This window comes from Lepidochelys kempii, chromosome 5 (assembly GCF_965140285.1).
Source record: "Lepidochelys kempii isolate rLepKem1 chromosome 5, rLepKem1.hap1, whole genome shotgun sequence".
Lineage (NCBI taxonomy): Eukaryota > Metazoa > Chordata > Testudines > Cheloniidae > Lepidochelys > Lepidochelys kempii.
In genome coordinates, this window is record NC_136384.1 from 89,287,018 (window position 1) to 89,300,561 (window position 13,544).

At 38.5% G+C, this 13,544-nt stretch overlaps 1 long non-coding RNA gene across 1 annotated transcript in view; it reads right to left on the minus strand.

Moving 5' to 3' along the window:
• LOC140912086 (uncharacterized) overlaps positions 1-12,994 on the minus strand; it is a 35,028-nt gene extending 22,034 nt beyond the window's left edge. Inside the window, exons 1-2 of the long non-coding RNA XR_012159220.1 lie at positions 12,943-12,994; positions 12,142-12,318 (exon numbers count right to left, since the gene is read on the minus strand). This is a non-coding gene — a long non-coding RNA (uncharacterized LOC140912086). The remainder of the gene's footprint in view (positions 1-12,141; positions 12,319-12,942) is intronic.
• Positions 12,995-13,544: the final 550 nt, after the last annotated feature.

The following is a 13,544-nucleotide window of genomic DNA, read 5'->3' on the forward strand; positions in this document are numbered from 1 at the left end:
TGTGTTTATATGGTCATCTAGAAAGACCAGAATAGTTACTTTTCTATGGCTCATATATTGCACTAAAAATTGTTCTATCTATTGCAAACCACTATAACAATTTAAAAAAAAAAGTATCATGATCAATAAACTGCCAACAGTAGATTTATTCTTTGCACTGAACGAAGATCAGAGTTTTTCCTCCAGAACTTGCAAGTTTAAAGTAAAAAGATATTCTCAACTGAACAATAGTATGTTCTAGAATCAATAGTATACTATTCTGTTCTCATTCTGTGTTCCAATCCCCCACGGAAGTCAACAGTAGACTGGCACAAAAGAACCTATAGGATTGAAAACATACATAAAATCTGCTTTCAGTTACACTAGAGTAATTCTCATTGAGTTCACTGAGCATAACACTAGTGTAACAGAGGACTGAATTTGGCCCAATATGCATAAAATAACAGGGTGATCATTCTTAATACAAGAACTGAAGTTGAAAGGAAGATTATAGTGCATTACAAACAAAAATCATGATCCACTGTGGGTGGCATTTTGAATCCCACCATCATGTGTTATGGTTGTATTAACTTGTTTAATTTTATGCACAACTACAGCCAGTCATTCTGAGCAAGTCTCAACATTGCCAACAGTATAACATCATAAACAAGATTTACTAATCTAAGAAAATTTAAATTATATATTTTATACAAAGCCGTGTGTGTGTGTGTGAGAGAGAGAGAGAGAGAGAGAGAGTGTGTATATATATATATATATATACACACACACACACACACACACACACACACACATATATATATATATATGGATACACACACAGATAAATATACAAGGTAAAAATACTTGCGTACATGTAAATTATGCTGGCACATTATTCTACTAAAGCTAGGATTACACTGCCTTTTGTATGACTAGTATCTACTCTTGCAGTGAGTGAATTTGAAGTGTAAAGGCAGAAGAGAAAAGAGAAGAAATTCCCACTAGGATTAGGCTATGAATATAGTCTAAAAAGTAGCAGCAGACTGACTGTACATTCAAACTGTGAAGATGAAATAAGTATGCACCTGTTCTCTATGGACTTGATTCTGCACCATTCAAGTGAAGAAGTTTTTCCATTGGATCAAGCCCCCCTTTTACATTCCATTTCTCTATACAACAGCAAGAAGAGTTACTATATCGGCCATCTTCTCAGGCTACCAAAAGACAGTGGTAAAATGAATGACCGCATGGTTGGTATCATTTCCAGTGGAATTATTGTAATGTTATCTGATTTGTAAATCACATCTCTCTGCATTCCTATGTCACAAAAAGCAAATGTATTGAAATCTCTTGAAGGCAAAATTACGATTTTTATAAAAAAAACCATAGCTTAACCCTATCAGGGAGTCAAGAGATTGCTGTTTCTGGCTCTGTCACAGACTCGCTGCGTGACAAGTCATTTAGACCAACACTTCAAAATGACTACTGATTTTGAGCATTTTAAGAGTTACCAATTTAAAATACCTTTAATTTCTTTTTCAGAAGAGCTGAGCATTCACAGCTCCAAATTAAGTAAAAAAAAAAAACAAAAAACCAACAATCCAACAAAACAGAGGCATCTAACCCTAGGGGCCACTTTGGAAAATAAGGATCATAACCTCCCTCTGAATAAATTTCTCCATCTCAGGGGGAAAGAAGAATATTTCTCCACCTCATACAGTGTTGTGAAGCTTCATTCATTACTTTTTTCTAAAGTGCTTTGCAAGCCTTGACATAAGGCACAATAGAACTATAAGGTATTATTATTATTAATATTATTTTAGAATCCTATTTACGGCCATTTACAAGACCAAAATTCCATGGAGTAGAAGCCAATTTTTGACTTGTTGCTTCCATTAAATGCACAGTTTTCATATTGGAAAGAACTCTCCCCCCCGCCCCGGTGGTTGCAGCTAGGAAGAACCTACCATATCAACCCAACATTTATGGGTTTAAATTAATCCTAACATCATTATTTGTACATTATACAAAGTATCAAAGCATAGTTTTTCCATGTACATTTTCATTAGCAAAAAATTCAGTCTAGGAGATACAGACTGTGGCCAAAATGTTCAAAAAGAGGAGCCTTAACTCCATATTTAGGTGCTTTGACATCAATTGGGCTTATGTTCCTAAATCATTTAGGTTCTTTCGGAAATCTAACTGTTGGCCCCTAATTTTTGAAAAACTTTTGCCTTTGTTACTGAGATTGACTTACCTCCAGCATAACTGTGTCCTCATGTGCTAAAAGTATTGTGAATTGTGACACACAGCATCAATGGTGTTCCCATGTATTTAAGTGAGAGATGCATAAGTCAATGTGAGTTTTGCCTGATTAAATATTTCAAGATAGGGTCTTAGATCACTTGCTTGAAATAATAAATAAAACAAGTGATTAATTTTATCAAGAGGGTTATGTATGAGGACTGGCAACAGGGAAGTGGGAACAAGTTAAAATGTGGTGGATGTAAGGGAAAGGAAATACATTCAAAAATAGGTTAAAAGGCCAAAATGGGCATTAACAACATGTTACCTTAAAATACATTAAAATAAATGCCTATAACCATATACATGTACCCTTCAATTTTCTTTCTAATTCTTATTTCTCTCTTCAGACTGTCCCAATAATTAATTCTTGCAATTTCTTTTTGGGGTGCTATCCACATTTCTTGTGCTATATAAATAATAAGCAGCAGCTCATATTCATACCAGAGCCTATGCCAGTTTATGCTGTGGGAGGGCAGTAAAGGAGCAGAGCATCCTCAAGAGAAGATAGCATTATCCAGAAGGGGGTACAGCTAGAGAGGACTGATTTTCTGCCTCCTACCAGCACAGCTCCTATGCAACAACATATGACCTTCTATTCTGATTAATTGCCCCCTCTGGCATGGGAGGCTGATGCAGGCGAATATAAATTACATCTCCCTGTGCCAGCTTGCCTGAATCTGGATCTTTAATTGTACTTATGAGATGAATATAGTTTCTTCATTTTTGTTTTACTGATAAAATTAACAGATTAACTGTACCGGAGGATGAAATTGCTAGAGCTGGCCAAAACATGGTGTGAAAATATTTCATTAACATTTTTCAAAAAGGTTTTCATGACTTTTTTGTTGAAATTTCAAAAAACAGATTTTCAACCATCTCTAAAAATCACAGAAGAGACATCCAGACAAGAGGCAGCACAGGAAGCCTTTCCCACCAACATACCTCAACCACAAACCAGAGTGCTATTTGCGGCAGTGGTGGATTTAGAGTTAGTGGGGCCCAATGCTCATTTTTAGCCCCCGCCCAAGAAAAAGAATTCTCTCTTATCTCCCCCGCCCCTGTTTTTTCATTTTTTTCCCCTTCATCCTCCTCCTATATTATAAATAGGAAGTAAATGAAAATAAAGTGAGGTACCTTGATTTTTTTTGTAATCTAACTTTTTTTTCCCCCCACAGACCACTTGAAAAGTGCTGAGGGGCTTGGCGAAACACTTAATAATCTTTCCAAACATTATTTGTACTGTAAGCTAACTATTGTAAAGTTTTTTGGATAAGAGCGCTTTATTAAAAAAACCCAAAACATAACAATCTTTCCTCGGTCCACTTGAATGGAATCATCGGACTACAGTTTGAGAACTTCTGGTCTAGATGGAAGCCTGTATTTATTTGTATTACACTAATGTGAAAAATGTGTAAAAATAAAAAGTATAGATACATGAATGGAAAAATAAAAGTTAACTTCCTTTGAAGAAACTTATTCAATTTGAAAAAAAAAATTCATTCATTTTGATTTTGTAAAGAAAAAAGTGTAGAAAAAAAGCTATTAATTCATAAGTAATTTTTCAAAGAGGCACTTTCAATTGTCGATATTGCAGAACTTGTCAAATGTTCCTGACTCATAAATCACAAATAATTTTAACTCCTTTCAAATACAGAAGAATACTCACCACAAGCATTTGTGACAGGTATTGTTAAAAATATTTTCAGAATCATTTCTACAGTTGGAAAGGTTGCCTGCAAACCATTATGTACAAGTCTATACAAATAACTGGTGATCTCGAAGCACAGACCTCATCATTTTTGATAAAATGAATGAAATGTTTCACTTCATCTTCAAAAACATTTATGTCTATGTCCTCTCAGTAGAATTCACTTAATTTCTTACTGTAGTTGCTTTTAGCATTTTCATCTATACTTCTGTCAAAAAACACAAAATAAATCAATTTTCTTTAGAGTCACCTCTACTCTGCAATTGCACTATGACTCTATCACAAACACTGACTGTCTCAACAATGATCTTCTTTCCCTTTTACATGGATTTCATAGTCTCCAGTTTAATCGAAAAATAACTTCCTGGTTTTTTTACGCGTCTCATCAGATATATCAGAGGAACCTATATATTCTGTTAATGTTAGTGCCTCTGCTTCCACTGAGCTATAGTAATTTTGGACTTCCATGACAAAGCTTGTAACTGAGGCTAACAATTGTGTAGCATTCAATGAATTTGTATCAACCTTTTGCAGTGATTTGCTGATGGTATTAATTCTATGAAGTAAACGGTTCCACAAAAGAGCAAAAACAGCAATATCATACTTCTCAAACTCTTCTGCTAAGGATTTTGCTTCAGGTTTTCACACATGGTTTTTCAGAATGTGATGTGGCCAGGAGAAGCAGGCAGAGACCTGCATGGGCTGAACACCCACCCACATGTGGGGGGGAAGGGCGCACCACAGTTCCATCAGCGGCCACCTGAGTGCCCTCCTGCCTCCGCGCACCCATCTCTGCCCCCCACCCCACCTGCAGGCTCTGCACCTCCTCCTGCAGCAGGCCCCATCCCCCAGCTGCCCCCCAACCCGTGGGCTGCAGCCAGCAGGCAGCGGCGAGAATGCAGGAGGGAGGACGCAGGAGGAGCAGGGGGCAGCCACGCAGCCGGCAGATGGAGAGAAGCGGCGGTTTCCCCTTCAAAGTGCCGCTTCTCTCCGGCCGGCTGCCCCGTGCTCCTCCTGCAACCTCCTGCCCGCATTTGCGGCGCTCGCCACCACCCGCACCTCCCGCCTGCTCCCCTGAGGCTGCAGGGGAGCCTCGCTCCCTGCTCTCCTGCCCCCCACCGCTTCTGCCCCTGCAGTCTCCCCCACCACGGAGCGGGCTGCCCAAGTACCTGGCCCTGGGTCCTCCCGTCATGGGGGCGGGTCCTGTGCCAGGGCATGGTATGTTTTGTGGTAAATCTGCGCCTGATTTACGGTGTGCGACTGGTCACTCAAGTCACAAAGTATTGTCATCCAATCAGAAAGCACAAACAACTTTTGTCAACAAGAGAGCGACTATCAAAAAGATTTCAAGATGGGGGCCATGCAAACATCCACCTGGAAACACATTCCCCACAAGTATTCACAAGATTTTCCCTTTCTTGCAATTAAAAATAAATAAATAAATAAATCACTGAGTGCTTGCAGAAATCAGATCAGAAGTGTTGATAATATCAAAGCAAGTTTCTGGGTTTTAGCTGAAAATATTAGTAAATGCTATTTAGCCATGAGCACTCAGCACCAGTCTGCAATAACTTACATTACTTTAACCTCAGGGCTTGGGTGCAGGAGAATCTAACAGATCTGCTAGCCACACAGCCCTCTTCAAAAGACTGTGTGGGGGAGGGGGTGAAAAGGAAGCAAATCACAGAAGCAGCATTTCCCTCTTCCTCACACCTCAGCTGGAACCTGCAGGCTCCCCCTCTGCTTGCAGGTATATAGGAGGCCATACTGGACCCTCAACAATGACCTCCACCAGAAAAACTGCCATGTCCTTGTCACCTGACTCATCTGCTATTGTCACTACTTTGGGCTTCTGTGCTGCTAAAACTGAGCAGGAAAGAGTAGTTACAGAAAATGTAACAAATAAAACCCCACGTACCCAGAGTATGTCTGCGGCTTAGTACTATGCTGCAGAGACAGTAGTTTTCTAGTAGCATTGGAACACTTTAACAGAATCCTTTAGGGAAGTATACTAGAGCTGACACTATTAGAGCCGATAGTAGCATATACAGATTCAGTGTACTCTGGGTATCCAATCTGGAGAGGCAAACAGACAAAATATGGTGATTTTTTTTTACAAGAAATAGTTTTCCCCTTCAGAAGTCAGCAAGTTAATATGCTACATAACACAGATTTCTAGTTCAGCACATAGTTCAAATGAGTGACAAAGGATCAAATCTTTTATGACCAATCATTTCTGCTAAATATATATTTTGTTTTATCTGCTCACATCTCCTTTTTATGCAAGTTTGTTTTTATTGGACCATAGGCAGCAAATTCCTACAATTTTATAGCCATGTGACAGTGTTGCCATTGCTTTTAGCACAGGAAATGGTACATCTGTTAATAAAGAGACTGAAGGAACTCTCCCATGAGTCACTAAAAAGCATTTGCCAAAACTAATTAAACTAATGCCAAATGTGACAGTTTAAGGCCCATAGCAATTTACAGTACATTGGGATTTTTGGGTGGGGGTTGGGTGGTGGGGTTAGTGGAAGACTGGGATAAGAAAAGGAGAGATGCATATGTAAAATGACATATCACTTAGAGCTTCTCTGTTTCTCTAAGTCTCCTCCCATTTAGGAACCAGTTTTATAATCAGTTTTTAAGATGATGTTCTTTAATTTTAGTCATAAATAGCTCTTACGTCATTTATCAGGAAATTGGAATTAAATTGGAAAAATCATGATATTACACAAACTAGCGATTGTGCTAGAGTTTACATTTTAATCTTTCCTTTACAAGCATAAATTTTTATATTAATCTAAAAGCAAAACTATTTTTAAGGCAAAACTGAGATCATGGTTGACTTGTAGATGCCGTTATACTTGAATAAACCCTGCAGCAAAATGGACTGCCAGAATTACACTTCTAAAGAGACTGTCAGACTTTGATTTCCCTAGAGGAATACATGAGAATACAAAGATTACATTTCCAGTACTGAACTGTTCAAATGACACTAGAAATCTCTATGCGCTAATTTTCCAGATCAGTCCTATGACTACTGGCATAGTGTGTGATTGACAACCAGTTCATCAATATTTGTTCTTCCCTAAACTATCAAAATACTCCATGGGAGTAAGCCAAGAAAAACAGCATAGGTTTTGATAATACAACTGTAAAAGCAATTCTTCCCTTTTTCTATCACACTGACACAGCCGAATTATTACATTAGAAGTCAGCAATCTGACAAAGCCCAATTTGACTAGATTTAACGTCAGCAAAGTGTTAACTAAAAACAAGCTGAATGTCAAAGATATTGATTGCAATGAAGTTGAAAGAAAACTACCAGTTAACCGGTTTCTGACAAGCAAAGAGATATATACAGAACTTGTGATGACAAATGTTGAATTAAATACTCCATTTACTGCCTTAGAGACACCTTTCTGAAACAGGAATCTTCTTCCCGGGGCACTAATACTTTATATTGTAATATTTTACATCAATGAAAATAAAACCAGTGATACTGGATAAAATCCGTAAGGGCAAATTCTGATTATTGCACATGTGTACATACTAGAAAAACTGGGCAGCAGCGGCAGGAAAGCGTGGAAACTGGCTGCTTGGATTTTACCTCCTACAAAAAGTTCAGGAACAACTATGGTGCATATCTTCTGCGCTGTATTTTGCTGAGATAAATAGCAAACAATACATGTATGGCTTCCCTGGGCAGCAAGTGGCCCGTCAATGCAGACTTTTTACTCTGTTGCACTATAATTAGTATAGGACAGATTTTGCCACCTGTACTCACCTGGAGTAGTTCAAGAGCCTCTCATATAGTATGTTGCCTGTGGTTAGTATTGCTATCTGCTGCATACTATACTGCTGCAAAAATTACACGGACTTCATATTCACTTCAAGATGAAAATCAAGGTATTGGTTTTGAGAAGACTTAGAATCATAGGACTGGAAGGGACCTTGAGAGGTCTTCTAGTCAGTCCTGCCGTGAGTATAGGGAGTATTATCTAGACCAGGGGTAGGCAACCTGTGACACACGAACTGATTTTCAGTGGCACTCACACTGCCCGAGTCCTGGCCACCGGTCCGGGCGGCTCTGCATTTTTAATTTAAGAAGCTTCATTTAAAATTAAACATTTTAAAAACCTTATTTACTTTACATACAACAATAGTTTAGTTATATATTATAGACTTATAGAAAGAGACATTCTAAAAACATTAAAATGTATTACTGGCATGCAAAACCTTAAATTAGAATGAATAAATGAAGACTTGGCACACCACTTCTGAAAGGTTGCCGACCCCTGATCTAGACCATCCCTGACAGGTGTTTGTCTAACCTGCTCTTAAAAATATCCAAGGATGGAGATTCCACATCTTCCCTAGGCAATTTATTCCGCTGCTTAACCATCCTGACAGTTAGGAACTTTTTCCCAATGTCCCCTAAACCTCCCTTGCTGCAGTTTAAGCTCATGGCTTCTTGTCCTCTCCTCAGAGGTGAAGACCACCAATTTTTCTCCCTCCTCCTTGTAACATTTTTTATGTACTTGAAAATTGTTATGTCCCCTCTCAGGCTTCTCTTTTCCAGAAAAAACAAACCCAATTTTTTCAGTCTTCCTTCATAGGTCATGTTTTCTAGACCTTTAATCATTTTTAATGCTCTTCTCTGGACTTTCTCCAATTTGCCCAAATCTTTCCTGAAATGTGGCACCCAAAACTGGACACAATACTCCAGCTGAGGCCTAATCAGCACTGAGTACAGCAGAAGAAGAATTACTTTGTGTCTTGCTTACAACACTCCTGATAATACATCCCACAATGATGTTTGCTTCTGTTGTAACAGGGTTACACTGTTGACCCATATTTGGCTTGAGCCACTATGACCCCCATATCCTTTCTGCAGTACTCCTTCCCAGGCAGTCATTTCCCATTTTGTATATGTGCAATTGGTTGTGGCTTCCTAAGTGGAGTACTTTGCATTTGTCCTTATTGAATTTCATCCTATTTACTTTGGACCATTTCTCCAGTTTGTCCAGATCATTTTGAATTTTAAGCCTATGCACCAAGCACTTGTAACCCCTCCCAGCTTGGTATCATCTGCAAACTTTATAAATGTATGCTATATGCCATTATCTAAATCAGTGATGAATATATTGAACAAAACTGGACCCTGAACTGATCCCTGTGGGACCCCTACTTGATATGCCCCTCCAGCTTGACTTGGAACCACTGATAAATACTCTCTGGGAATGGTTTTCCCACCAGTTATGCACCCACCTTATAGTAGCTCCATCTAGGTTGGATTTCCCTAGTTTGTTCATGAGTCGTATGGTCTGGGCTACAGGCACCTGAGATAATGTCCCCCTCCCCCCCCCCACCATGCACCAGTATGGCAATTAAGAGCCTAGAATGCACTCTTCCTCAGTCCCTAGATTTGAAAACAGAGTCCATGTTTTTTTATTTTTAAAGGCACAGTGTAAAACTCATCCATTGGCCAGTTTCCTGAAGTGGTAATAAATTAACTGTATTTTTGTTTATAGCCAAGTGTGGCTTTTAAAAAAATTTTAGTTGACATCGGTCAAGTAAATTAGATTTTTTTATTGTGTGTTTAAATAGGTAGAGACAATCCAATGGATTCATATAAAAAATAAATACTAGTTAGTCATAGAAAGAGAAAGGTCTGCTTTATGAACAAATCCACAATTTATTTTGCTTCTTAATTATTAGTTCAAAAATATATTTCTCCAGTTACAGGTAAAAAAGAATGGAAAGTGATTTAAATGCTCATCCATATTCTTCATTAGTTGTAACATTCTGTACAGAGATAGGCTCTCTTGTTTTAAGCACAAATTGAGATAAAAACTGTTCCTTAGATATAATGAATTTTTGGTTTATGATATGTTGGGAAACCATACGGAGCACTACAAGAGGATTTCACTTGGATTCAGTTTAGACTTTACATTAGAAGTTGTATGGCAAATTCATTTCAGAAGACAATCTATCCAATCAATCACACCACATTTAAAGCCTTTTCAAAGTAAACAGATGTGTAACATAATATAGCAGATGTTTCCCCATGTAAGTGTTAAGGCCCCAGTTAAGAAATGATTAATGCCTTGCTACTAACTTTACACAATATTAGACAGAAATCCATTGATAATCCAAGTTTCAGCGTACTGTTTGATATATGACGACAGTTAGCACCAGGATTTTTACAGGGTAGGGGAAAACAGTCACATGTGGAATGAAGAACAGGTTGGATGATTTTTGAAAAATATATGTGAAGAGTTTTAAAAAAAAAAAAAAGAGCTTTAGCGGAAAGATAAGACCCCCTCAGCACAAAGACAAAAAGCCTCAAATACTACTAAGAGGGAATCTCACAAGTTGCCTTGCTCAGTATAAAGTAAGGGCTAAAATAAGGGGAAAAGAATAAATATAGAGCTGTTCAGAGGGGATGTGGTATTTTTTCTTTACTTGTTGACAGTTTATAAATGTCAGTAACAGACATATACAAATTACATTTGAAGGGACAAAGCTGATCATACAAACATGTGTTCAGTAGTATTGAAAAACTTCAAATATAACTTGCAAATCTGTAGGAAACCCTTTGACTTCAATGGAATTAATCCATTTTACTCCGTTATATCCAAGAGCAGTATTTGGCTCAATATATTTTAAGACAATCTTAAAGTGATAAATAAATACCATCAAATGGCTATACCAGTTCATGAAATTATCCTCACCCTCTCTCATGCATACTTCCTCCAAGTACAAAACACACATTCAAATGTAAAGTTCTAGAAAAGCAAATACAGAGTTGCAACAAAAAATTAAATTACAAGAAAGCATAGAGGACATTTCTTACCCTCAGCTTCCCCCAAAAAAGCTATCCTAAAGGTTAACGTCTTAAGTTCTTAAGGGTAAGATGAATCAAGCCTGCACTAAATGCTTTACTTGGTTTTCTTATTTAAAAAACAAATTCTAAACAATTTTTCAATATAACATGCACATACAAAATAGGTTGTGATTTAATGGAAAGCAGAGCTTTTGGTATTGATTTTCTTTGTTTGCTTTGGAACTAGGACAGCTTTTTGGTTGTGCCTCAAATACCATGTTTTGCCCATTTGAATATTTCTTTCCAGTTAATTCAAATCTGTAAACTAGGAAATCTCTTGAAAATGAGGCTTGGATAAACATTAACAAACATAACTGGCAAACGCAAAGTTCTCTACGAACAAATATTAGCCTAATGTACTTTCACTCCAATATTGTATACAAAAGGAAAAAATATACAGATGCAAAGAGAAAGTTGGGATTTTATTTCCCTCTCTCATTACTCTCTCTTCCACCCAGCTTTATTTCAATTGCCTTGTAAGGATGGTTTATTATGGAGCCAGCACCACTAAGCGGAAATAAAAAGGGTGTGGACCTCTTCGACACAGTGGCCTCCTGAGGCCAAAAAGAGACCTGCAGAATTCCATGTTAGATTTCTTTGTCACTCATAAGATTGAGGAAACTTGCACAAGCCCCACACTGACAGCCCCAGCTTTTGGGCCCAGATAAGCAATTTAAAAAAATATAAGCTTAAATTGTTTTTAAATATGAAAACTAGTATTTTTCATTGCAGGGATAACTTTGAAAACTAAGTGTCAGACTGATTGCAAAAATGAAAAGGAATATGCATCTGGGTTCTATTTCTGCAACAGAAACTAAAGACAGCCCCTATATTTTCAAAAAGGCAAGACAGTTAAGCTTAGGGGTATATCCAAAACAATCATTTTGCTAACCCTCCTCCCCAAAATCCTCAGGCCAGCCTTGTGTCTAGCTCTGTGATAAACATGAGGGGAATTAGTTACATTTAGGGAAGAATACAATGAATAAAAATGCTTCATAACCAGCCAAAAATGTTAAGTACAGCTCTGACTGTTAATATTTTCAGCCCTCTCTGAATACACCCATGTAAGCTGCTTCATCAGTAAAGGGGGGGAAAGCACACTCCACACCCACATCTTTAAAGCCCTTTCCTCAAAGGATTGTTTAGAACAATCTCACACACAAACCAAAATACAGCCAAATCAATTGAAAAAAAAACCCACAAGTCAGAATATTCAGAACCCCGCCTCAACCAACCCTGAGGAAAGAGGACACACCTTTTCCCTGAACCCTGTTTCCTCCTCCTTGTATATCCCATCCAGCCATGTGATAGATAGGGATCTCAAACCTTTCCGGGTGGCTGCTTTTACTTTGTCACAGGCCATGACTGCTGCTGCAAAGAACTTCTCATGCTCAACTTCTTTGCAAACCTCCACTAGTCATTCCAGAAGTACCTGAAGGAGAAGAAGCCATGGGTCAACCTGCTACTGCTGCATTAAGTGGGAGTCCTGTAGTAATGAATATAAACCAGAAACTAGAAATTGTAGAAAACTGATGTGTTACTGGGAAGACATCAGCAACTCTGTTCATACCCTATTCTTTCTGGCAGCCTGGGGAGCCCTACTCTTCACACTACCCCCCACATTAATCTTGGGAGACCTACTCTGATGGCTTCCTGACACTGTTGCTAGAAAAGACAGCCACAGTTAAAGATCTCCCACCTCAAAAACTAAAGGATACCCTTTCTCCAAATGACCACCCAGCTCTTCACCTACAGGGTCTCACTCCCACCTGGTCAACCATTAGGGGAAGCATGGAGGGTTGAAAGACACTGGGCCAGAGAATGGAAGGATTCATGGATTGTGTGGTGGGGAATGCCTGGAGCTGATGGATTGGAGGTTGGGCAGGGGTGAAGCGAAAGACAGTATTTTACCCAGGTAATAGTATACATGTCACTAAGTGAGGCAGAACATTGAGGGAATCCCTTGTTAGAATTTTGGAAGTGTATCACTGCTCAGGTCAACACAGTGAATTACGGGCTGCAAGTCTGTTTTAAAATGAAGGCAAATGCAACTTACTCCATTTCATGCAAATCAGCTGTGGCCATCAGGGCTGTAGGAAGTTGCCAATTGAGCAAAAATTTTGGACCCTCATAGTTTACTGGAAGTGGGCAGAAGCAGACAGACATTCTCCAGAAGTCCAAACCCCAGGAGTAGAGAGAGAAAGTAGGCAAAAACAAAATAGTCTCAGAATGGAGAAAGTGTAAGGGTTATACACTGAAAGTAGTGGTGTTCCTAAAACAAAATATTTGAAACCATAACCTGGCCCTATATTTATATAAAGGACCTTGTTAACGTGCTGTTATGTTAGTGTTGGAATCTACCAAGAAAATTTATGTCTGAGTGTTTCTTTACATAGGAACCCAAAGGGGTGTTTTTCTAAGGGTCTTATTTTAGTCATGTAGGTGCAAAGATTTACCAAATATTGGAAATGTGACAGCTGAAAATAGTTCACGTCTATCACTAGCTAAGAACTGTGTCACGAAAACTAAGTTGTAGGCACTTTCAGGAGAATCATATTTGGTTTCTTTCTTAAATTCTGCTACTGAAAGTACCTAGAGCAGAGGTTCTGAAACTGTGGTTTGCGGACCACTAGTGGTCCAGGAGCTCCATTCAGGTGG